General features: G+C 38.1%; 1 long non-coding RNA gene across 1 annotated transcript in view; it reads right to left on the reverse strand.

Annotated features, from left to right (window-relative positions):
- Positions 1 to 8,459: 8,459 nt before the first annotated feature.
- Positions 8,460 to 25,967, reverse strand: part of LOC116556766 — a 363,628-nt gene continuing 346,120 nt past the window's right edge. Inside the window, exon 3 of the long non-coding RNA XR_004271152.1 lies at positions 8,460 to 8,609. This is a non-coding gene — a long non-coding RNA (uncharacterized LOC116556766). The remainder of the gene's footprint in view (positions 8,610 to 25,967) is intronic.

Consider the following 25,967-nt stretch of genomic DNA (forward strand, 5'->3'; position numbering starts at 1 on the left):
TTGTGGTTATTATTTCACAATGTATATGTATATCAAATCATCAAATTACGTACCTAAAATGTATACAATTAAAATTCTGAAATATAGGTTATTTTAAAAATAAAGTAAAAAAAAATGGCTTCACTATTTTACCTACATCTGTGTTCCCATCTTCGCTAAATGTTTGCATGACAATTTCTTACTTTTGTCACATCTTTGATACGTTTAAGAATTTTTTCATAAAATGTTACAGCACTTCTTAATTTGTTTAAATGAAAAGCCAGCCCAAATTCATTGGCAAACTCTTTAAAATATTTTTTAAAATAGGTACTTCCCAAGATCTATAAGCTGTTGCAGATAATGGAAAAAAATAGATAACCACCTAGTTCATATTGTGAAGCTAAATAACTGTCATATTTAAACCTGACAAAGGTAGCACAAAAAGAAAATTTAGAACCCAATCCTATTTATGAAAATTACAACAAAAATTCCACATCAAATACTAGCAAAAACTTTAACTATTTCAGCCTTCTATAATATGACAAGTAGAGTTTTCACTAGAATGTGAATATGACTTAAGACAAATATTAAATATTTATAAATATATATCATCAAAAATCAAAGAAGCATAAACTATATGTGTCAAAGATGCATTTAATAAAATTCAGTATCTATTTCTAAGATTTTTTCATTAAGTATGTGACTTCACTTTGGTTGAAATGAAAAATGTTAATTAATAAACATACACAAAAATTCCTAAATAGAACAAAAATGCCTCTTTTAATTATATTCTTACTTTTTCAGTGATCTGGATGTACTGGACAATGCAATAAAACAAGAAACAATAATATCATTTAGAAAAGAGGTGGCAAAAATTTTCTTATAAAACTCAAGATAATCCACTGAAAAATTCTTAAAATCAATCAAGATTTAGTAAACTCACAAAATAAAAATATATAGAAAATATCAAGTGTTCTATTTGTCAAAAAGTAATAGCTATATGATCATCAATAACAACAAAATATATACAAATACCTCAGATAACAATCTTGAGTATATGTACTCTAGAGAGCTAGGAAAAAATATCTGCATAAATGGAGATACACACTACGATCCACCTGTAAAGAGTGAATCATTAAAATAAGTCAATCACTTCAAGTTAATTTATGGGCTTAAGTAATCATACACAAGATAGATTTTATTATTAATAGAACAAATCTCAAATGGAAAAATATTCTTTTAAATTTTTTGGTAAAAGAATAATGGTTTTCAAAGAGTAAGAACTTGCTCTCTGTTAAACATGAGAAATAAAAATAAAATTCTAAGCTCCTCAACTGACTGAACAGACACTCTATTGGCCAAGGAGATCCCAGAGAAACCTTTAAAACATTTCTTGGCCATGATGGGATGGGAGGTTGGGCATGCCTCATTATACCTCATCACTCCCTAACTGCCATTAGGCTTTCTTCCCTAAGTGCTAAATAGAAACCAGCCCTTTCAAACGACTTGCTCCACCACCATTTTCAACCAATTCACAGACTGCTGTCCCTCTCTTTTTGCAGTTTTGACAGAGACTCTGACCAGCATTCCTTCCTGGTAACAGACCCCTGATCATGGAGTGGTTCTAGGCAGTCTACAGAGGCTGCACACAGAGGGACTCTGTGTCCACTGCTTTACCTTGTGATGTACAGGGTCTAATTTTAATACATTCAAATGTTAAGTCTCTACCCCAAAGTGAACATGGGAACTCATCTGGTATACATGTTGGCCTACTATGCATGCCTGTGCCTCCCCTTTGTGAATATTCATAGCTCCTCATATAACCTGTTGAATGTATATACCTAGCTAACATAATGAGCATGCATTCCTGTTCCCTTTCCTCCTCTCTTGAAATATATGTTTCTGGATTCCCAGCCTATCAAAATGGCCACCCTGTAGGCTACAACTCTTTATAAGAAATAAAGCTCTCCTTTCCAAAGTTATGAACCTCACCATTCTTCAACTGACAAACATATTATAAAATTGTAACAATTAAAACAGCATGTCCAGCTCATAATAGGCATTATGTAGACATTTGTTTAACAAATAGAGCATGAAGCAATATATAGATCAAGTCAGGGCAGTGTCTCATGCCTATAATCCCAGCACTTTGAGGGGCCAAGGTGGGTGGATTACTTGAAGTAAGGAGTTTGATACCAGACTGGCCAACATGGCGAAACCCCATCTCTACTAAAAATACAAAAATTAGCCAGAAGTTGTGACACACACCTGTTGTCCCAGCTACTTGGGAGGATGAGGCAGGAGAATCGCTTGAACCCGGGAGGCAGAGTTTGCAGTGTGCCAAGATGGAACCACTACACTCCAGCCTGGGCAACAGAGTGAGAATCTGTCTCAAACCATAGACAGACAGACAGACAGATAGATAGATGTAGTATCATAAGTAGTCTTGAAATGTAACCTAGAATGCATAAGAATGTAGTATTTTCTTTAAAAGGAAACTTTAACAAGCAGTGAAAAATGGATACGTGCTCAAAAGTGAGTGGAAAGTTTTCATATTTTTAAAATACTAAATTATTTTCTGTCTTATGGTATAAGACCTTTATCTTAAACCATCCATCAGAATAAAGTCTACATAAATAAAATAAATCGAGTATCTACATAAATACATCGAAATATATTCTACATAAAGTGCTGAGTATAAAAACAAACAAAAACAGTCAACCAAAAAGTAAAAAAAAAAATATTTCTTTTAAAATCTAGAAGGCTCATAAGCCCCAAACAATCACAGTAGTCACAAATGCAACTGACGTGGAGGACATACTAATGACGTAGCACAGCATAGTTGGTAAAGACATCTGGTTCCGGATCCAGACGTCGCATATCCCAGCTCAGCCACTTGCTAGATGTGTGACCTTAAGTAAATTACTTCTCTATGCCTAAATTTCCTTATCATTTGGATTTAATGAGTTTCCACTTTATAGATTTGTCATGAAGATTAAGTGAGTTAATATTTGAAAGCGTTTAGAAAAATGCTTAGCACAGAGGAAGTATTGTAGACATTATTCTAAATATATATGAAAATAAAAAGTATCTATATATAACGAAGACCATGGATTAACTGAACAATCAGTCTGAGAAATATTTGAAAAATTTGTCAGAAATTAATTTTCTTAATTTATAAAGAGTTTTTGCAAGTTATTAAGAAAACTCTTAATCAGAATCAAGAAGAATTAGCCAAAGTCTCAAAAGTAATAACTTAAAAAGATAGAAGCCCTCAGTTGCTTTGGGGACTTTATAGTATCAGGAATACAGGCTGCTGTTATTTTTCTGCTCCGTTATTGACCTTTCCCAAGGTCACCTCATAGTGCATAATAGCTAGAGCTGCAGCCATTACATTTTCATTTTACCCAGGGATGGGCAAAAGATCTCATGTTTCCATCCTTGAAAGGGGAATATTCTCCTTTCTTTCTATAATTCTCCCTATTCTCACTAGAATTCACAAATATCATATTCATATTTTCTTGCATCATATGACCACACTCAACTGCATGGGAATATGAGAAATGCAGTATTTGTTCTCTGTGCCCACATCCTTAGCTAAAAATGGGAGATTTTATTACTAAGGATGAAGAACAGCCATTAGCCAAGAAATGGTAGTCTCTAGTACAAACTCAGTGTTATCTGGCACAAATCAGGTAATAGCCAGTAGTAAAAGATACATGGCAGTAAAACCATGAGTCTCAAAGACTGCTTTTACAACTATGATGTGGTATCAGCTTTTTTAAAGGCACATTTTAATATGTTTTTTTAAAGTTTAAAAATATGCTTACATTTTAACCCAGCAATTACATCTTTATTTTACAAAAATATACTGTAGAAATAATGGGAGATTCAGTGAGAAATGAACATACATGGATACACAAGGGTATTTACTATAATATTAGAGCAGTGAAAAGTGAAAAGTAATCCTAACCTGTTCTACAGTAAATCAGAGCATAACCATAAAAGGGAACATCATGAAGCCATTGAAGATCAGGAACAACAAGGGGAGGGGAAGAACTTAAATAGGAAAAGGAAGGGGGAAAATAGGGAAGGGGAGGAGAAGACAAAAAATATCAAATAAGTGTGATATCTTTTGATAAATTTCAATATTAATAGCAATTAACCTTTATTGTGCACTCACAGTTAAGCAATTTGTCATATTAGCACATTTAATCTTTATAATGCTCCATTAGCATATACTGTTATCATCCTATTTTTACACGTAAGAAAATTGTGGCATAGATATATTAATTGTCCAAAGTCACACAGTTATTCAGTAACAAAAAGAGGATATAATACCAGTAGTTTTTTCTTTTTTTTTTTTTTTTTTTTTTTTTCCTTTTGAGACAGAGCCTCGCTCAGTTGCCCAGGCTAGAGGGCAATGTCATGACCTCTGCTCCCTACAACTTCCACCTCCTGGGTTCAAGTGGTTCTCCTGCATCAGCCTCCCAAGTAGCTGGAATTACAGGTGTATACCACCATGCTCAGCTAATTTTTGTAGTTTTAGTAGAGACAGAGTTTCACCATGTTGGCCAGCATGGTCTCGAACTTCTGACCTCAGATGATCCACCAACCTCACCCTCCCAAAGTGCTGGGATTACAGGCATGAGCCACCAGGAATACCAGTAGGTTTAACTTGAAGTTTGTAGTTTTCTCATGTCCTGACTGAAGAAGGGGATGATAAAGAGGGAAGATGCAACAAAATGTCATCTCTGGTAAACTTGATGATAATTTTACTAGGTACTCATTTTCTTCCTTATTCTTCTGTACATGTCTAAAAATTTTATGTGATGACTAGTTATTTTAATAATAAATATGATAAAAGAAAACTCAAGTGTTACCCGCTTGTACTATACCAACCCATGTTGCAGGCTGAGATTTGATTTGTTTATAAATTTGCACTTATGCATAATTTATTATGCATTATCTAAAGAAATGTTAGCTGTTCTCTCCTTTGCCCATGGGAAAAGGGAAAAAAATATCTCCCACTTCATTGTTAAGTTATGCTCCTGATTTTCTCACCAAAATGCCTGACAGATAATAACGGTGGCTATTCATAGACACATGAATTTACTATACTAATATCCAGTGTCCTGAATGTAGGACATTTGCGGTGTAAGATGAATGACACATTAATGAGTTTTTCTTCCAAGTAGCTGGCATGAGGTCTTGTAAATAATATCTGTTTTTGCACAAAGGAGAACACATAGTAGGCATATGGTACATATATGCAAAGTAAAATAAATAAAGCCCTCTCAATCTCAACATAGGATTTGTGCCATGCTGCATAATTTAAAATGGCAATAGTATTTCATTCCACAACTATTTTGGAGCATAGGCTCTGTGTGAGGTGTGATACCAGTTTGGAACTCCAAGAGTGAAACAAAACAGACAAGGTCTCTGACTTCACAGGGCTTATCAGCAATTAATATCCTAGAGAAGGAATAAGTAAGCTATAGCATGCAGGCAAATTTTAGCACAATGTCTGTTTTTGTACATCTCATGAGCTAAGAATGATTTTACATTGTTAAATGACTGGGGAAAAATCAAGAGAAGAGTGGTAATTCATAAAACATGACACATATATGAAGTTCATATTCAGTATCCACAAATAAAACTTTATCTCTTCAAGTATTTACAGAAAACAATTGACGAACCCTACCTTAAAAGTACCTATTTTAACTGAAGACCTATGAGGACTGGGACTTTGGAATTTTCACTAAATGTCATGCTAACCCTACTTCTCCGATTTTGCTAGTAATTAAAATAGATACCGCTAGAGGAGGGGTCATCAAACATGTTCTGTAAAGAGCCAGATAGTAAATATTTGAGGCTTTGCAGGCCATGTATTCTCTGCTGCAACTATTCAACTTGGATTGGACAATATGTAAACAAATGGATGTGGCTGTCTTACAATAAGCCTTTATTTGTAAAAGTTCATTTCTCAATTGTCTATGGTTGTGTAGCTAAATTATGGTTAATGGAATGTCACAGTGCTTTCCTAGCAGAGCTCAGGTAAACCATTTTGCCAGAGTGAAAAGGGATTGCAGCTGTTTATTTGTTACTATTAACTATTTGTCAAGTGAATATTAGAGAAAAACTAATATTCGTGTCTGAGTTCTGTTCAGAGGAAAGAACATAAGACAAACTAATATAAACAGTATTATCTTCTGAAATAACATCTTTGCATTTTAATAAGAATGGAATATTAATAAGCATCTGGTTTTATATCTTCTGATTAAACATTATTGATACAAAGATGATTAAAGGTTCTCTGAACATACTGCCCAAAATTTTGAATCTTGGTTATTTCTTGTAAATACTGTGACTAAAAGGCAAAAACCATATGCATATATCTACATATCAAATGTTGGCAAGGGCATGAATAGCCAGAACTCTCATGCACTGCTGGTAAAAGTGTAAGTTGGTAAAACCACTTTAAAAAACAGCTGGTCAATATCTATCAGAGCTTAATATATGCATTCCCTATGATTTAATAATTCTGTATTTAGTATGTACAACAGAAATGTATGCAAATTATATATCAAAAGACTTCTATAGGCATTTTTATTGCAGCATTATTCTTAAAAACTAAAAACTAGAACAAACAATATACATCAACAGTAGAATGAAAAATAATTTGTAGTATATTTATTACAATGGCATATACACAGCAATGAGAATTTTAAGAAAAACAACAACAAAATTGCACTCAACAATATGTTTGAATCTCACAAGTATAATATTAAGGAAAACAATCCAAACACAAAGAGAGCAAAATCTATGATGTTTTAAAAAGATACACAGAACAGAAAACCAAACACCACATGTTCTCACTCATAGGTGGGCGATGAACAATGAGAACACTTGGGCACAGGGAAGAGAACAACATTCACTGAGCTAGGTGGGGGAGTGGAGGGGAGTGGAGGGGAGTGGAGGGGAGGGACAGTGGAGGGCAAGGAGGAAGGGAAGGGATAACACCGGGAGAAATGCCTGATGTAGGCGACAGTGGGGCACGTTGGGGATAGAGACAGCAAACCACCATGGCATGTATATACCTATGCAACAATCCTGCAGGATGACGGATGTGCACACGTACTCCAGAGCCCAAAGCACAATTTTAAAAAAAGATAAAAGCTATCCATGCTGCTTAAAGGATGGAGGGAATGGTGACAGGAAGGGGGCACAGTGAGTGCTTCTGGGTACTGATGATGCTCCATGTTTGTTGATCTAGATGCTCGTTACATAGTATGTTCAATTTGTGAACATTTATCTGTATACCTATGGTTTGTTCACTTCAGACTTATCTGAGAAGTCTCTTGCTACTTTAGAAAAAATATAATCAATTCAATCAATTTTAAAATCCCAAAAATATATAGAGTTAGTAGATATTGCTACTTTTGATGTGGTATAAATAGATATGCCTGAAATAGCAAGACATTCCATTTACCATGATTCATATACACAACCATAGAGCCCATGAGTAGATCCTACTGACACAATGATGTCAAGGATACATGTAAGGACTCCCTCCCTGCCACAAACCTATATGCTACTTTGTGAATTGAGGAAGTCTTGGGTCAAAGGGACCTTTCTTTTAGGCTAGCAATAATCCTGCAAGGAGGTCCTCAATTCCCATCACAGTTTTAAGATTTGTTTAGAGAAGAACTCAGTTATTCCTTTATACTGGGTTTTATTCTGCCTAGTTATCAGAAATTTTGTGTGGCCTATCTTTGGGTTATTCCAGTTTACACAGGAGTTTAAGAAGAACATGCCAGGACAAAACTGAGAACAGCTCTGATGTCTCTCTGTGTACCACTAATGTCTATACAAAAGTAAAGAAATAAATCACAAAGAATGCTTACCTCAAGCCTGAAGCCATTCTCAATGAGACATTACCGGGAACAACCTCTAATTCCAATAATGTTCATGAGATTGTGCTCTAAAGTCATATTTGTCAAGAAAGCTGGTCCTTTCCTATTTATATCTGTAACCTTAGTATCTAGCAAAGTGCCAGACGCATAACAAGAATTGGCTGAGTGAAATGATATTTTGTCATTTTAAAAATTATGCTTTTGAAAACTAATGATTTAAGAAAATATTCACAACAGAAAATTAACTAAAATAAACCAGGCCAAAAAACGATATCAATATACACATACACACATACAGACATGGACATACATACTATGATGTCACTGTCATAAAACCAACAAAAAGCATATGCAAGTATCAAAGGGGAGAAAGTAGTAAAAATGATTAATTTAAAAAGCATGGAAATTATTGGTGATTTATTTACTTGTTCTTGCTTTTTCATAGTTTCCAAATTTTTAGTAATTCATATGTCTTACTTTTAAAACTAATAAACAAAATTTTTAAAAGCACAAACATTTGAAGGACTCAGAAATACCAACAGAAAAGAATAACAGGGTGAAACATCAAGGATTTGACACATGTGCCTACCTGCAGCTGACCTTTGAGCCACTATCTTCTGCCTCCTCTCTCTTAATATTGACACATGCTCTCCCTTTTTCCCCTCTGTAGGGCCTGAGGCCAGTCTCCATCTGCACATCCCTTTCTCTTTCATTCTAAAGAGCAAGTAAATCACAGCTGGCATTTTCCTCCTCCCACATTGGAAGCAATGGTTTAGCACTCTGGTAGAAACCCAGGGTGCTGTTACCTGCTCACCTACAAAACTGAAGATTCATTTCCTTTATTTCTTCACTTCAGAAATCTTTAAATTTCAACTTTTAAATATGAATGTACATGTGCAGATTTGTTACACGGGAATATTGCGTGATGCTGAGATGTGGAATCTAGATCGGGTATAATGCTATCTACCTGGGTGATGGCAACGCTTTAGATTTCTGAGGCTCAGTTTACTACATGGGGAAGAGTGGTCAGGCTTTATAACACCCTAGTTTGCTGACTTTCCTGAATCCACATAATATGCCTACTTCTTATCTCCTACACCAATAGGCTTCTGCTCAAATTTTCTCTGCCTCAAGTTTTCTTTTCTTTTGGAGGCAACTTCTAAGCACCAGCTCTCCTCAGACCCTATGTCACACCCAGTTCTCAGCCAACTCAGTCAGTCTCTACAAAATGACTCAGATACATGATTTGGAGAAGCTACTTATTCTGTAATATTTTAAATAAATAGCCCTCCCCCATATCACAAATTAAAGGATGATTAAGAGATGCTTCATGCCCTCAGAGTGCCTGTTTATTAGGAAAAACAGCCTAAGGGCTTGTAGGCAGGCTTTGCGGAAGCAGAAAAATGTGAAAAAGAGAGATGAGAGGCCACCAAAGAGAACATGTTCATTTTTACAGTCTGAGAGGCCCTACAGCCGGAGTGGTTCAAGATTGCTAGACCTTAGAAGAAGCCGCAGTGATCACTGACAACCTCTTGCTTCACTCAAAAGAATACGGAGGGCCAAAGAGCTTAATGGATTTCCTCACAAATATGTAGACAGCAATCATGGAAATAGCTATATATTTTCTACGTCCTTGCATCTTCCACGACAACTGTGCATTTAGGACTTTGGGATTTTTACAAACAGGTATAATTATAAACACAAAACTGCTGATTCCTGGGTATACTTGCCAACCTATCATTTTGCTGAGTAATTTTATTTTTAAAAAGGAAAGAAAAAGAAAATTCTCTCTACTGTGAACATCATTTTATAAGAGACATAACTTCAGAGAAAAGGACATTCACTGATATTATGGAAATGTGAACTGGAGTTGGGGACCCCACTGACTCTCTGTGCACTGCCCCAGTTTATCAGCCAGCTGCTATGCAAATGGGTTCACATGAATACTAACATCTAGGTATACTGGTTTTACCTACATGGGCTCATCTTAATATCCAGTAGGAAATTACATTGACCATCCATGTCTGTTTCTACCCAATGTCTTTGTTTGGGTTCTTAAAAGCAGACACATGGCCAAAGCTTTGAATACTAAGAGTTTATCTGGGAGATGAGTGGTGGAATAAGGCAGGGAAAGGAAAGAAGCTACTACAGTGTGTACTGTGAGCAACTGGGCTCAACAGGGAACTGCTGGAGACCTCTACGCAATACCTCAGATATTTAATGATCACCTCCACATCCATCATTGGTGAAGCACTGCTCCCAGGAGCATCTAACTCCCCAGCACTTACTGGCCTGTTCCTTTAACCACAGAAAGTCTTCAGGCAGAGAGGTTCAACTGTTTGTATGAGTCTCCTGTCACAGAGAGTGCTGGGGGAATATGATGTGGCACCAACAGAATTAATATTGAAACCACTTCTTTTTCTTTTTTTTTTTTTTTTTTTTTTCTTTTTTGAGACGGAGTTTAGTTCGTGTTGCCCAGGCTAGAGTAGTGCAATGGCATGATCTCGGCTCACTGTAACCTCTGTTTCCCTGGTTCAAACGATTCTCCTGCCTCAGTCCCCTGATTAGCTGCGATTACAGACACGTGCTACCACGCCCAGCTAATTTTTGTATTTTTAGTAGAGACAGGGTTTCACCATGTTGGACAGGCTGGTCTTAAATTCCTGACCTCGTGATCTGCCCGCCTCAGCCTCCCAAAGTGCTGGGATTACAGGTGAGAGCCACCAGGCCTGGCCAGAGACCATTTCTTTTTTAATGCTAGTATTAGATGAATAATTTGCATGTTTAAACAAATAAGACCATATTTTTTGTATTCCCTGAGTTTTCAAAAGGCATTCTAGACACTCCGTGATCTCTTTTGTAGTAAGGATTTGATATATCCAGGAGAAAATAAGAGTAAGAACTAAGGAGGCCTCTAGAGCACAGACAGTGATGGGACTGACTTATGTTGGCTTTTGCCTCCTTAGGCATTTAGATAATGGGAAAAAAAAAAAAAAACATTTAGGACATAAGGGATTTAAGGACTGTCAGAAAGAGTTTGTCAAATAAAGTTGAATTTATTTCCCCTTCCTAATAAGCTAAAATTAGTCACTACTGAATAAATCAAAAAGGCTACTGGAACCTTATTTCAGAAACTTGCCAAATTCTGATGCATAAGGCTTTGTTGTTTGTGCTTTATCTTAACTCTGGATTCATATCTGGTTATAACAAAGCTTTAGCATGATGTCTTCGCATATATATAACCATACAGACAGCCATATTAAGACATAGGAACAACAGGGTCAAGATTTATTGGGCCAGATCCTGTGAGATAATTTAGATATTCCTTTATTTGCTGAAAATCTATCATGCCTGGCACTGAGTATAGGCTCAAGATTCAAAGATCAGGAAGATGTTTTCCTGCCCTCAAGGAGTTCACAGTGTAATAGTCTCAAAATCCGAATACAAAGTGAAAAATTAGGAATTGGAGCACCCACTGTTGCCAAACCAAGCCAAGGGTTTGAAAACTGGAAATCCAACTCAGGAATAGGAAAAGACAAGCCTCAACATCTAAAAAAAGGAACTTACGGGCCAGGCATGATGGCTCACACATGTAATCCCAGCACTTTAGGAGGCCTAGGTGGGTGGATCACGAGGTCAGGAGTTCAAGACCAGCTGAGCAACATGGTGAAACCCTATCTTTACTAAAAATACAAAAAATAGCTGGGCGTGGTGGTGCATACCTGTAGTCCCAGCTACTTGGGAGGCTGAGGCAGGAGAATTGCTTGAACCTGGGAGGCAGAGGTTGTAGTGAGCTGAGACTGTACCATTGCACTCCAGCCTGGGTGACAGAGTGAGACTCTGTCACCAAGAAAAAAAAAAAGGGAGGCTTATGTATAGTTAGACAACAGCAAAATCAATTAAAGTATAGGAATGACCCTAAAACTTGGACATAAATTAAGCCCTTGTTTTCCCTGGTCATCCTTAATAATTTCTCTTAGAAATCACTTTTCCTACCAGGTCCAAATAGACTTCAACTGTGACAGGGACATCAGTCTCAACATTTAGACCTGAAGCTAGTCCTGTTGGAGACTCCATAGCAGGCATGCATGAAGTGAGCCCTGGGTACCCCATATATTGCCTTCACACTTGCTGTTTATCTTGTAGGATTGAGTTTTTGTCTTAGTACCATATTGGCATTGCTAATTTCCCTAAATCTCAGCCCACTTGATCAGCACTTTGACTATTTCCAAACATATAAATACATCCTTCTTCCCAAGGCAGATAGATCCTCTTGCCTTGTGTCTCACCCTCTATCCCCCATAATCTCTTGCAAGCTTCCTGGATCCTGTTCTGATTAATCCTCTTGTCCCATACTTGGATGACTCTGAGTAGCAAACATTGTCTGTGTCCCTGTTCCTGCACCCCCATCCAGCAGTCGGGGTCCCTCCCACAGGGCCCCTGTTTTCTGCTTCCTTCCAGAAGTCCGTGTACTCCTGAAACCCCAAGAAATCTCAAAGAAGAGCTCCATTCATATATGATATTGGGCTTAGTGTCCAAATAATTTCTTCCCAACTAGATTGGAAGTGCTGTCAGGAAATTAAAATATAAGGGCCTACTAATACATGAGAAAGTAATGCAGTTAAGTACAGTAAGGGAAAAGCAGATAGCTGCTGCAGCTGTATCTCAATGAAGAGCTAGATCTCCAGAAGAGGAAAATTGAAACATATTCTCATAAGCTTGACTACAGGGCTGTCACTCACATATTTGAAAAGATAATGACCAGAGGTACTGAGTTTTCTATTTTCTGATAATATAATATTAGTAATTTTAACCCAACATCCAATATTGACCCTGGAAATGTTTTGAATTTAAGCCACAACTTATGTACAAGCAGCATAACTCATTGGCAAGAACAAATGCCAAGCTCACAATTCATGCTTGAATCATTTCTGCCACTTCTTCCCCAGTCACCTTCTAGTTGAAGTTATGGTGATTCAGTAGTATTAGTAAGTTTTAGCAGCTGCTGGAAAGTTATTATTTTGACAATAACATCATGTTATTATTTTGAAATTTTAGCTGCTGAGTCACAACACTATACACCCAAGACAGCCCTCTATGGACCAGCTGGGCGCATGGCTTTGAAGCCTCATGGTAAGGCCTTGGCAGGATTTGCTGTTCTTGGGATTACCTACCCTGTACAATCTTCTCCATCTCAGTCGTCCCATCTCAGTTTCCCATCTCTTTGTTTCACCAACAAATCAAATTTAGCACCATTGTCCATTAAAAAGAATGATGTACAAATGGAAACATTTGAGTGAAGGGCTTGGGTACTTCCTAGGACCATAAACAAAATCATCAGACAAGAATTCATTTGGGGCTTATCTTCCATTGATATTTGCATTATTCTTAACTTGTAACCATCGTTTCTACCAGAAAAAAAAACCAGGTAGTATATGTTTATTAAAATCTTATTATTGGTACTTCTCTAAATACAACTGATTCTTAAAAAGATAAGTTATATAATTACTACTGATTATTCATCCTGGGGTGATGATATTCTAGTATATGCAACAACTCTGTGTGATCATATTCGGCTAAAACCATATTCCACATGTCTTCTGGTCCTCTGTAGGAGTATCTAAAAAAATGAAGGTAACTCATCCTTTCCAGGACACTAGGGAAAACAGCAACACACTAAGTAAGCCATCATTAGATTTGGTGCTGAGAATGAAACAAGCATTTGAGCATGAAAGAAAGATGACTTGTCTTTTCATTAGCTACATACCACCCCTTACTACACATACACATGCACACACATCCACTCACACCCACTCACACCCTGCACCTGGCCCCCATCACACACACATACATGCTCTACAAACAGCTGTCTGAGTAGACTTTAGGACGTAATCCTACCTTCCCACAGAAGTGTAGTGTATTAGTCTGTTCTCACACTGCTAATAAAGACATACCCAAAACTGAGTAATTCATAAAGGAAACAGGTTTAATGGACTCATAGTTCCACATGGCTGGGGAGGCCTCACAATCATGTCAGAAGGCAAATGAGGAGCAAAGGCTTGTCTTACATGGCAGCAGGCAACAAAGGGTGTGCAGGAGAACTCTCGTTTATAAACACCATCAGAGCTCATGAGACTTACTCACTACCACCACAGCAGGATGGAAAAGACCTGCCCCCATGATTCAGTTACCTCCCACCAGGTCCCTCCCACGACACACGGGAATTATTGGAGCTACAATTCAAGATGAGATTTAGGTGGGGACAGAGCCAAACCATATCACACAGCAAAAACAAAGCTATTTTTTTTCTCCTTACCTAGCTCCACTGACAACACTTAGATTGTTGGGTAGAGCCTCAACCTCATTCCCACAGATGCTTCAATTTGTAATTTAGTAATACAAACAAGATCTCTTGCTATTGAGCTTCCCTTTTCCCTGCTAATTACCCTTAACAGCCAACCCGTTACAGGCGTTAAATGCAGTACCAATATCACCCTTCCACTCTTGAAATTGTTAACAGCAACAGTGAACACAATATATAACATTTTAATCTTTAAAATTCTTTTTAAAAACACACTTCCACATCTTTTTCTCCTCACTGTATTATTGACATGTGATACATGTAAACACACACACATATAGTCACGCATTCCCACCCCCTTGAACACACACATCCAAACAGCACACACACATGCAAGGTCACCTACATTCATATCTACCTACCTCTCCCCCCACCCCCCCACCCTCCCGCCGCCACACACACACACTTAGACACAGGGGCAGGAATTGTCAGAAAAGCAACAATTTATCTGACAGACTCTGACCTTTCTAAGATTTGGATTCCCAGGAGCATCAGAAACAAAATGTAATAGTTAGCAAAAGAGTGTTTAGGTTTGAGGAAATGTTACTGTGCAAATTAGAAAGATACGTGCATATATCTTAGTTTGGGGTCCTCTAGAGGCAGAGCCTGAGACAAGGAATTGCGATCTGGTCGTTTATTTGGGAAGGAAATGCAAATGAGTGGGGAAGGGAAGGCAGGCAATAAAGAGTATACAAGTGAGCAGGTTTACCTGCTAAGAAATTGGAGCTTGAGCCCTCTGAGAATATCTGAGCACAACTCAAAATTATCACTTCTCATCCAAATCTGAAGGAGGTCAGGATTTATATTCCAACTCCTTTTAGTAATTGGTTGAGGGATGGAGTGGGGAATGGGTAATTCCATGGCAATTTTTATGACTTGCTACAGGTAGGCAAATAAGACCCTGGGGGCCAGAGAGAAGCCTCAGGCCAATAAATATGGGTGCAGGCAAGCTGGATGAAAATGGTGAGGGACACAAACTACATGTGCTACAGCATGCATTTGCTTCTGTGTGTATTTTAGTATGTTCTAGCATGTGTGTTTTCATATAACTATGTAAGCAAAAATGTTTCCATAAATGTGGCACAAGACATTGTACCACATTTATAGACACACAGACAAAACATTAGGCCACAGACAAAAGGGTAGGCCAACAGTGAAATTAAAAAGACTCTCCAAATGGCAAGGGAAAAATCTATTGAAAAGTAAAACAGAATGACTCAACTGTAGATTATGTACATCAGATGTTGACTTAGAAATGCCACAATGGTAAAATGCTTCTGTAGTAGACAGAAATAACACTGGCTCCTCCCAACCATGAAAATTATGAAGAAAGCCACATGCCAGAATCATCACAAAATGACAGTTATCTGGATTTTAAATAGCTTACATGCTTCAAAATTAATCTACAAAAAAGGCAAGATAAAACAATATCAGAACAATTGGGGATGCCCAGCAATTTTATGAAAACACATGAAGTTCCAAAGACTAGAATAAAAAGTTTGTACTAGATAATGTTCAGATAAACAAGATAATTCACTGACTGCTCCAAAAATAGGCACATGGCTCAACAAAATAGAGACTAGCCAACTAGACAAAGAACAAAGAGCTCCTGGTACACTGCAAAAATAGCCACAAATTTTCCTTTCCCCATAACCATACCCTCATGATCAACGTAACTTTGTAATTCCATCCATCAATGGGTGGGGGTGGGGCCCACCCAGTTTCCACCACTAGAATCTGGGGTGGTTCTCTTGACTTGCCTAAAGGAATAGAAGTTTACTTAACGCATGCAGAATCCTGTACGATAATGAACAATGCAAAACCCAGGTTCCTTCCTGATATGATTTGGCTGTGTCCCCACCCAAATCTCACCTTGAATTCCCATGTGTTGCAGGAGGAACCCAGTGGGAGGTAACTCAATCATGGGGGCAGGTCTTTCCTGTGCTGTTCTCGTAACAGTGAACAAGTCTCACAAGATCTGATGGTTTTGAAAGACAGGAGTCTCCCTACACAAGCTCCCTCTTTTTTCTTGCTGCCACCCATGTAAAATGTGACTCGCCCCTCCATGCCTTCCACCATGATTGTGAGGTTTCCTCAGACACTAATACATGAAACTCAAAGTCCAACCTCTTTCTTAAGAAACTTAACTTTCTTTAGAAAGTTAAACCTTTCTTTTGTAAATTTCCCAGTCTCAAATATGTCTTTATCAGCAGCATGAAAATGGACTAATATATTTCCCCTTTGTCCCCACCTCGTCAAACTGCTGGCAAACTACCAGACAAGGAAGACATACGCCCAAGGCCCAAGAAAGGTGCTGAGTGAGATCCAGACCAGATGAACTTCCTGGAAGATGGTGATAGTTTTAGGTCACTTATCTTTGGAGTAGGTTTGTCATGCAGCAACTGTTTAGCAGATTTTTAAAAAGAATTTTAAAGATTAAAAGGTCTTGCTTACTGTTTCAAGACCCTGATAGGCCTTCAGGGTCAACATGTATCTCATGCTTTACAAATATTTATTAATAGCTTACTGTGACCTGCTACTGTTCTAGGTTCAGGGAATAAATAAATAATAAAAAGAGTCAAAGTATCTACTCTTATGGAGTTTGCATTCAGATATGAAGAAACATTCAAGCAAATAATAAAATAAATATAGAATACGCCAGATGGTGATAAGTGTTGAGGAAGAAAGTAAAATGGGGTAACGGTGTCAGCAAGTGACAGATGTTGGGGGCACTGTTTCAGACAGCAGTTGGGAAGGCCTCTCTGTGGACCTGACATTTGCACTGGCCTCTAGCTACCTGTCCCCTCCATCTCCCACCTCTCTTCCTGTAGTTCACTTCACTCCAGTCACACTGGCATTCTCTTCTAACTGGCAATGCACATTGTTGCCTTGAAGCATTTATAATCACTGTTGTCTCTACTTCATTCATGAGGGTATCTGCAAGAAGAACATCTGACTGGAGGGAAGAGTAAGTGGGGGTTGCCCTTACCTGATATGGGGGAAACTGGAGGAGTAGTGATGCTAAAAATGGTTTCCACTGTTCTCCAGAGTCTAAGCTAAAATTATCTGGTAAGAGCATAGGGGTTGGGGTGAATCCATGGAGATCCTTAACTCTAAAGGAAAGGTGGAGCAACATCCCCCTGGTCAGACAGGGAATAAAGATGCCACAAAATGATCACCTTTCCTAATGAAAATATACAGATGTTTTCAGTATACCCAAATTCTTAGAGTAAAAGAATGTTGAGCTAAAAATGGATATTCTTGATCAAAGGAATCTAATTACCAACATATACAACTGATTTAGTCATTTAAACACTTGATTGCCATGGTTTTCCCTCTGCAAAGCTCCCAATGTCATTGTTTATTACCATCAGTTGTTATAGAATTTGGGAAAGGGGATGAGATTCTCTACATTTATGATCCCAGAGCTAGTGATGTTATTCCATTTTTCCAGATGACAAAACCCTCAGAAAGTTTACATAGTAAATTACATACATGAGATTTCAAGTGAAATTTGTCTCATTCCAATTATACCCTGAACACTAAATTCCTTTCTTTGTATCCCCCAGTCTTTCTTTGGCTGAATAATTCAAAATAAACCCACCTGAAGTGTAAATTAGTACCACCACGATGGAGAACAATTTGGAGGTTCCTTGAAAAGTTAAAAATAGGCCGAGCATGGTGGTTCATGCCTGTAATTCCAACACTTTGGGAGGTGGAGGTGGGTGGATCATCTGAGGTCAGAAGTTTGAGACCAGCCTGGCCAACATGGTGAAACCCCATCTCTACTAAAAATGCAAAAATTAGCCAGGCATGGTGGCAGGCGCCTGTAATCCCAGCTCCTTGGGAGGCTGAGGCAAGAGAATCACTTGAACCTGGGAGGCAGAGGTTGCAGTGAGCCAAAAATCATGCCATTTTACTCCAGCCTGGGGGACAAGAGTGAGACTTTATCTCAAAAAAAGAAAAGAAAAATTAAAAATAGAGCTACTATACAATACAACAATCCTACTCCTAGATATATACCCACCACCAAAAGGAAATCAGTATATCAAAGAGATAGCTGGATTCTCATGTTCATTGCAACACTACTCACAATAGCCAAGATCTGGAAGCAATCTAAGTGTCCCTCAATAGATGAATGGATAAAGAAAATGTGGTCCGTATACACAAAGGAGTACTATTCGGGCATAAAAAAGGAATGAGATCCTGTTGTTTGTAAAAACATGGATAGAACTGGAGGTCTTTTGGTTAAGTGAAATAAGCCAAGCACAGAAAGACAAACTTTGCATGTTCTCACTTTTTTGTGGGAGCTAAAAATTAAAACAACTGAATACATGGACATAGAGAGAGCAGAAAGATGGTTACCAGAGGCTGGGAAAGATGGTGTGGGGCTGGGGTGTGGTAATGGTTAATCGATCAAAAAAAAAATGGTTAGAAAGCACGAATAAGACCTAGTATTTGCTAACAAAACAGGGTGACTACAGTAAAATATAATTTAATTGTATATTTTAAAGTAATTGAAAGAATATAATTGGACTGTTTATAACACAAAGGATAAATGCTTGAGGTGATGGATACCCCATTTACCCTGATATTATTAAACATTACATGCCTATATCAAAATATCTCATGTAACCCATAAATATATATGCCTAGTATGTACCCACAAAAATAAAAAAATTAAAAAGGCAAAAAAATACTCCCACAACTTTTACAACTGGAGGACAACTCTGATGTCTCCCTTACATTTTCTGTTTTTTAATATATACACTGAATGTCTCCAGTTCCTGTAATGTTTCCTGAATGATATGATCTTGAAATCTCACTCAGTAATGCTTTTCTTACAGTGAAGATCTGTACAACTAGGTTTTCATTTTTGGAATCTGAAATAGAAATAATAGAACAGACCTCCAGGTCTATCATCCTAAACTATATTTGCCGTTCTCCCTCTCAGTCTCATGCAATTTATTTTTTGTCTAAATGTGTCTTGGTTTGGGTTTCCTGAGAAGCAGATTACTTGACAAAAGCTGCAAGTATCAGTGGTTCCTGTAGGAGGTGATCCAAGGAAACCTCTGTAATGGAATGAGGAAATGAAGCAGTGAAGGGCAAGTGTACAATAAAGCATTACCAACCAAGTTTCCACTGTGCGCAACTGAAGTCCAATTCCTTTACAGAATTCTAGGAGACTATGTAGAACACACCTCAGATTATGACAGCTGAGCAGTGACAAACTGGATGATTTGTCCACTAACAACCCATAATGTAATAAACATATCCTTATACATCCACCCCTGCCACTGACCAAAAGGTCCACCAGGACAAGCAAACAATACTGAATTCTTTCATCTAGGCCATATTGGTTGCCTGTCTTTAAATGTCATGAAGTAAATACAAGGTAGCCATTAATTAAGCAGGCCCCCAAACCCCTTACTATATGGAAAGTTTTAATACCCCAAAATAACAAAACTGTTGTTTTCGAAATGCCTTTTTTTTTTTCAAAATAATTTATAGTTCAGAATTATGCAGGCTATTATTATGTTTCCTTCTAATAAATTGGAATTCGTACTCATTTGTTATAATTTACTATCAAATCCCATTCACCAGGAAAATGCCCTCAAGTTCAGGAAAATACTTCCTTTGGGGCCTGCTTCCTTCTTGCAGAGAAATTTCAGCAGAAAAATCTGTACTGTCTCATTTCCAGAGCACTTTTGGTTTTACGTATACTTACCAGTAATACTTTAGGATCTGACTTACTTCTCAGTAAATAAATGCAGAATAACACTAGAGTTTATTGTGCCAAATTTTGTTTTCACTAGGGTTTTTTAAAAAGACATTTAATGTCTTCCTATTACTTATGCTGGAAGATTTTCTGACATAAAACAGACACACTGGAAAAGAAGACATAAACAGGATCAGCGTCTTTTGTTCGACAAGAAAAGAATTCTCCCTTCTTAAGAAAAGACAAGGCTGGATATTGGCCCAATTTTAATCAGGATATGTATTCCAATTAAAGAAACTCTACCAAGAGAGATCATTGCTGAGATAAGCCTAGGAAGAAGAAGTTCTGCTCTCCCTTTTCTTAGATATTTTTCTCATTTCCATTAACATATTTCACTGTTATGCAGACCAGAATACTAGACAGATCTCATCACGTAATATTCTTTTAGTTTTTCTTTTTTCAATGAACTGTGGGTCTCAATGAAAACAAAGCTTTGAAAATAGTAAATCCTCATGAGGGATTCCTGCAGCTTGACTTTTCACTGTCATGTATAAACTTATTCCTATAGCAACACATTTTCTGATTCCTTTCAAATATTTTGGTCATTGACTTTTTATTATCTCCTTTGCAACGGTTAAAATTATTGGGCTGTTACTGCACTAAGTAGAATTGTTCAATGAACAGTATATAAATTTTCATGTTCAAAATATTGATGGTTCCTTCACACCCCGTAATATCCAGAGAAGAACATAGTAGGGTAGTTGAAAGAAGGCTTATCAAGTTAATCTAATACAACCCTTTAACAGCTTGGTTTTTGTCAAGCTATTCAGTTAGATACTTTCCTTGAGGATAGGGATGGCAAATGCATGGTGTTAGCATGCTGCCTCCCCTCACCAGCATATGATCTCACCATAGATCAATCAGAGTCCTCATAATTCATCTTTTTCCATGACCAATTGACCAAAGTAGGCTCTGAGATGATATCAGCAGATCCCTAACCAGTTTTGGTAGTGTGATGCACTATCTAGATACATTTCTCATCAGCAAACTTATGCCCAATTCTAAGCCACATGTACTCAGTTCATAAGTCAAAGTAATAGGTACATATGGCCCTCAATTGTTTCATCCAGTTGGAAACATGTGAGCCAAGAAATGCAAAAATCATAGGCAATGTTCTCAGCTTCATGGATGACTAATCAACCACAAAATACAGGAAATAGCCACAGCCCCACTTTTTATAGGGGAAAAGTTACTCTTGAACAAGAGCATGACTTGCCTCTAGCACAAGCGTAAGCACACAGTCAACATAAATAATGATTTTTAGTGAATGAGTCATTGAAATGAACAATTCACCTTGAAATACATGGGGCAAAGCACACTACCCTGCCATAAAACAAATAAATGAGATTTAACTTGTCCTAGAGTATGGCTAAAAATGACAATATCCCTTTGATTTTACCTGTGTCCCTCCATAAAGAAAGGAAACCTAATTTGGTCCCCTGTTCCTTGAATTATATGCACTTGTATTTCCAACATGGATTCACATCATCTCATAATCTTTAGCAGTCTTGATCTGGATACTTCAAGCAGCCTGTCAGGATTTTTTTTGTTTGTTTGTTGTTTGTTTTTATTGTACTTTAGGTTCTGGGGTACATGTGCAGATCATGCAGGATTGTTGCATGGGTACATACATGTCAAGGTAGTTCGCTGCCTTCATCCCCCCATCACCTACATCAGGTATTTCTCCCCTCTTTATCCCTCCTCACCCTCTCCAACACCTGCTGTCCCTCCCCTAGCCTCCACCCAGCTGAGCTCTCTACACAGTTCAGAGATCCTCTCTGCCTTAATTCTCAAAGCTACCTATCAGCTAATATTGCCAAGAGGCAGGTAAATATGCAGGGGAATAATGGACACATTATTCCCCTTATTTCTATCCAAAAGATTTTCTTTGCAATACCATGTCATCAAACCAAAAGTATTTATGGCCTCTAATCTGTATATCATTTTGTACTTTCCATTTTTCTCCCATGGGCATGATTTTAACCAGTAATTCCTAATCTTTTCAGGCAATCCTAACAGTCCAGCCAACCAATTGATGGTGTCTAACCTTTTTTCATTTCAGGAATGACCCTTCCCATTGCAGGCCAAACTTGCAATTATTACACTGGCCTGTATGTTATTGCTTCCCTTGGAAATTGCATTTTCCATTTCTGACATCATTTGTTCTCTTAACAATTCCAGTGAGAATCTTATGTGTTTCTGAAGAAAAATGGACCCAAACTTTAGTGGAACACAGAAACACAATTTAAATAAAAATTAACTAACACCTAAGGAATTTGAGGCTTTTGTTCTTCACCCAACTTTGCCTGCAACCACAGACATCAAGAGGTAGTGTTATAGTGGAGGACCAATATCGAATACACTGTACATAATTTATATACTGCTTTGCAGGGGGTAACTATTACTTGTTTTAATCATTCAGGACATTAGAATCTTAACTGCAATTGCCATTGGTGCCAGAACAAGGCATGGGGCTACTCTTCCTTCATCTTATAACTGTAATTACAAAGGGATGATATAAGACACCAAAAGCAATTTCAACAAAAACAAAAATTGACAAGAGGGACCTAATTAAACTAAAGAGCTTCTGCACAGCAAAAGTAACTACCAACAGAGTAAACAGAGAACTTACAGAACGGGAGAAAATATTTGCAAACTATGCATCCAACAAAGTTCTAATATCTAGAATATTTAAAGAACATAAACAAATTAATAAGCAAAAAGGAAACAATCTCATTTAAAAATGGGCAAAGGACATGAACAGACATTTCCACAAAGAATACATGCATGTGTCCAGCAAGCATGTGAAAAAATGCTTGACATCACTAATCATTAGAGAAATACAAATCAAAACCACAAGGAGATACAATCTCACACCAATTAGAATGGTTATTATTAAAAAGTCAAAAAATAACAGATGCTGGCGAGGTTGTAGAGGAAAGAGAACACTTATATAATGCTGTCAGGAATGTAAATTAGTTCAGCCACTGTGGAAAGCTGTTTGGAGATTTCTCAAAGAACTTAGAACTACCACTGGATCCAGCAATCCCATTACTGGGTATATACCCAAAGGAATATAAATCATTATACATAAAGACACACACACACACACACACACACACACACACACACACACACACACATATGTTCATTGCAGGCACTATTCACAATAGCAAAGACATGGAATCCTACTAGATATCCATTAACAGTAGGCTGGATTAAAAAAAAAAGTGGCACATATATACCATATGGAATACTACGCAACTATAAAAAAGAACAGAATCATTTCCTTTACAGCAACATCGATACAGCTGGAGGTTGCTATCCTAAGCTAATTAATGCAAGAACAGAAAACCAAACACCACACATTCTTATTTATAAGTAGGAGCTAAACACTGAATACACACAAACACGAAGGATGAAACAATAGACACAGGAACCTACTTGAGGGTGGAGGGTGGGAGGAGGGTAAGGATCAAAAAACTACCTATTGGGTACCATGTTCATTACCTGGGTGACAAAATATCTGTACACAAAACCTCCACAACATGCAATTTACCCATGTAATAAAGCTGCACATGTATCCCTTGGAACCTAAAACAAAAGTTGGAAGGGGGGATACAGGAGCAGGTTTGCTTAAGAAAAAAAAGAAATGCCTGATGCCACACCTCTGACTTCTGTTGGAGCAGGGATTCCCTGGGTTGGGTGTATAAGCCTTGCCTCTTGTCATGAGTCAAAGGATACAATCAGAAAGGGTTACTCTCTGAAAATGATCAGTTAGTTAATAGGGTCAAAAGTGACCATTAATAATGGTGGTCAGAAAAATTATGATGTGAAGCCAACTAGAATCTAGGAAGTCAGTGCATATCAAGAAGAGCCATGGGCCAGGTGCAGAGGCTCACCCCTGTAATCCTAGCACTTTGGTAGGCCGAGGTGGGTGGATCACTTGAGGAGTTCGAGACCAGCCTGGTCAACATGGTGAAACCCTGTCTCTACTGAAAATTACAAAAATTAATGGGGTGTGGCGGCACACACCTGTAATCCCAGCTGCTTGGGAGGCTGAGGCAGAAGAAACTTTGAACCCAGGAAGCAGAGGTTGTAGTGAGCTAAGATCGCACTACTGGAACCCCAGCCTGGGTGACAGAGTGAGACCCTGTCTCAAAAAAAGAAAGGAAAGAAGAGCCATGATTTCAAGGTAGTAGGATGAAAAAGTAAATCTGAATTCATACCCGGCATTCAATACTTGAAAGTACTCGTAGGCTCACTTTTTGGTGGATAAAGTGGATGTATTGACTGGTAAAGAAATTAGGTGAAGAATAATAAGCTATGCAATTAACAATGTCTGGTTTATAAAACAATTGATGTAACCAAATACATACACACTAATAATAAATGCACATGGTAAGTCTGGCATCAACTCTAATTGTTCTTCAAAACGAAAAAGTGAAAAGCTTAGCCAGGTTTTCCTCTTCTAATACCTGAGCCTACAATTCACTCCTCCTCCTCCTCCTGTCCTTTGTTATTTACATGCCAAATTGGAGTGGTCTCATCTTTGTAACAGGGATAATTAACCAACTCTACAAAAATGTCAGACTGTCACTAACTGTCTAACACCCTCTAGCTCTTGCCATTACCAATTCCAATTAGCTCCAATTCTGCTCTGTGCTGTGTTGAATGTAAGTAGGATTTCTCTCTTCCAATGTATTCCTTGCAAATATGGGCTGCAGATAAGTTATCTTAGAATGGTTCTGTCCTCTGAGCAGAAGTGTAGGAGATGGAATTGTCACTCTGACATCCCTGAATTCCCAATGAGGTAGAACACATTCTAGAATAGGTGTTATTCAAAAGAACTCCCTACTAGAAGACATTGCTTCTGATTTTAACATCACATAAACATTTTCTCTGGCTACACTGAAGTTTGCCATGGATCATGTGTAGGCTAGGGTAGTCAGAATTCTATTTTTCTGGAAGATAAAGGCAGAAAATTCTGATATTGCATTCATTACCATCACTAGGATCAGAGAGCACGAGAGTTCTTCATTCGTCTTGTCAGTCATTCAACCTACAGTACTGAGAATCCACATGGGATTCTCTATAGACTACTGAAATAGACATTGGGAGAGGATGATGATGAAGAAATCAGGAATGTTTTCCTGAGTAAATTCTCTTCCTGATGGACAAACAGGCCCAAAAAACCCACAAAGCTTGTCGCAGAAAAGCATACAAGCACTGTGAGCAATTTATTAATTCATTCTCATTCAGCTCCTAACTCACTCTTCCATAGGCTGATTTGTGATGTGGAGGCAGGGCCTCTCCAATCCACATTTCTGCCTTTTTGGCCAGAACCCTATTAGGCTTTAAGGGGGCTACAGAGCTGGAGGAGGCAGGAGGGAGTTGCTTCTTCCTGTCTTCACCCTGTGAAGATTTCTCCACCAGCACTTTACCACTGCAGTGGCACTGTCATCCCGTGACAGCAGCAGAATGCAGTTTACAGTTTTCCCAAACTGTGTAGGATCAGCTTCATTATTCTCCTTTCATAAACACCAGAACCAACCATCCTCAGAGGTCTGGGCTTCAACTTCATGGAGACCCTCTTCTGACCAACTAAGTTTCAAGAGTATTAAGAATTCCGGCCGGGCGCGGTGGCTCAAGCCTGTAATCCCAACACTTTGGGAGGCTGAGGCGGGTGGATCACGAGGTCAAGAGATCGAGACCATCCTGGTCAACAAGGTGAAACCCCGTCTCTACTAAAAATACAAAAAACATTAGCTGGGCATGGTGGTGCGTGCCTGTAATCCCAGCTACTCAGGAGGCTGAGGCAGGAGAATTGTCTGAACCCAGGAGACGGAGGTTGCAGGGAGGTGGAGGTTGTGGTGAGCCGAGATCGCGCCATTGCACTCCAGCCTGGGTAACAAGAGCGAAACTCCGTCTC

The sequence above is a fragment of the Sapajus apella genome, unplaced genomic scaffold (assembly GCF_009761245.1).
Source record: "Sapajus apella isolate SASKATOON/1434 unplaced genomic scaffold, GSC_monkey_1.0 scaffold17, whole genome shotgun sequence".
NCBI lineage: Eukaryota > Metazoa > Chordata > Mammalia > Primates > Cebidae > Sapajus > Sapajus apella.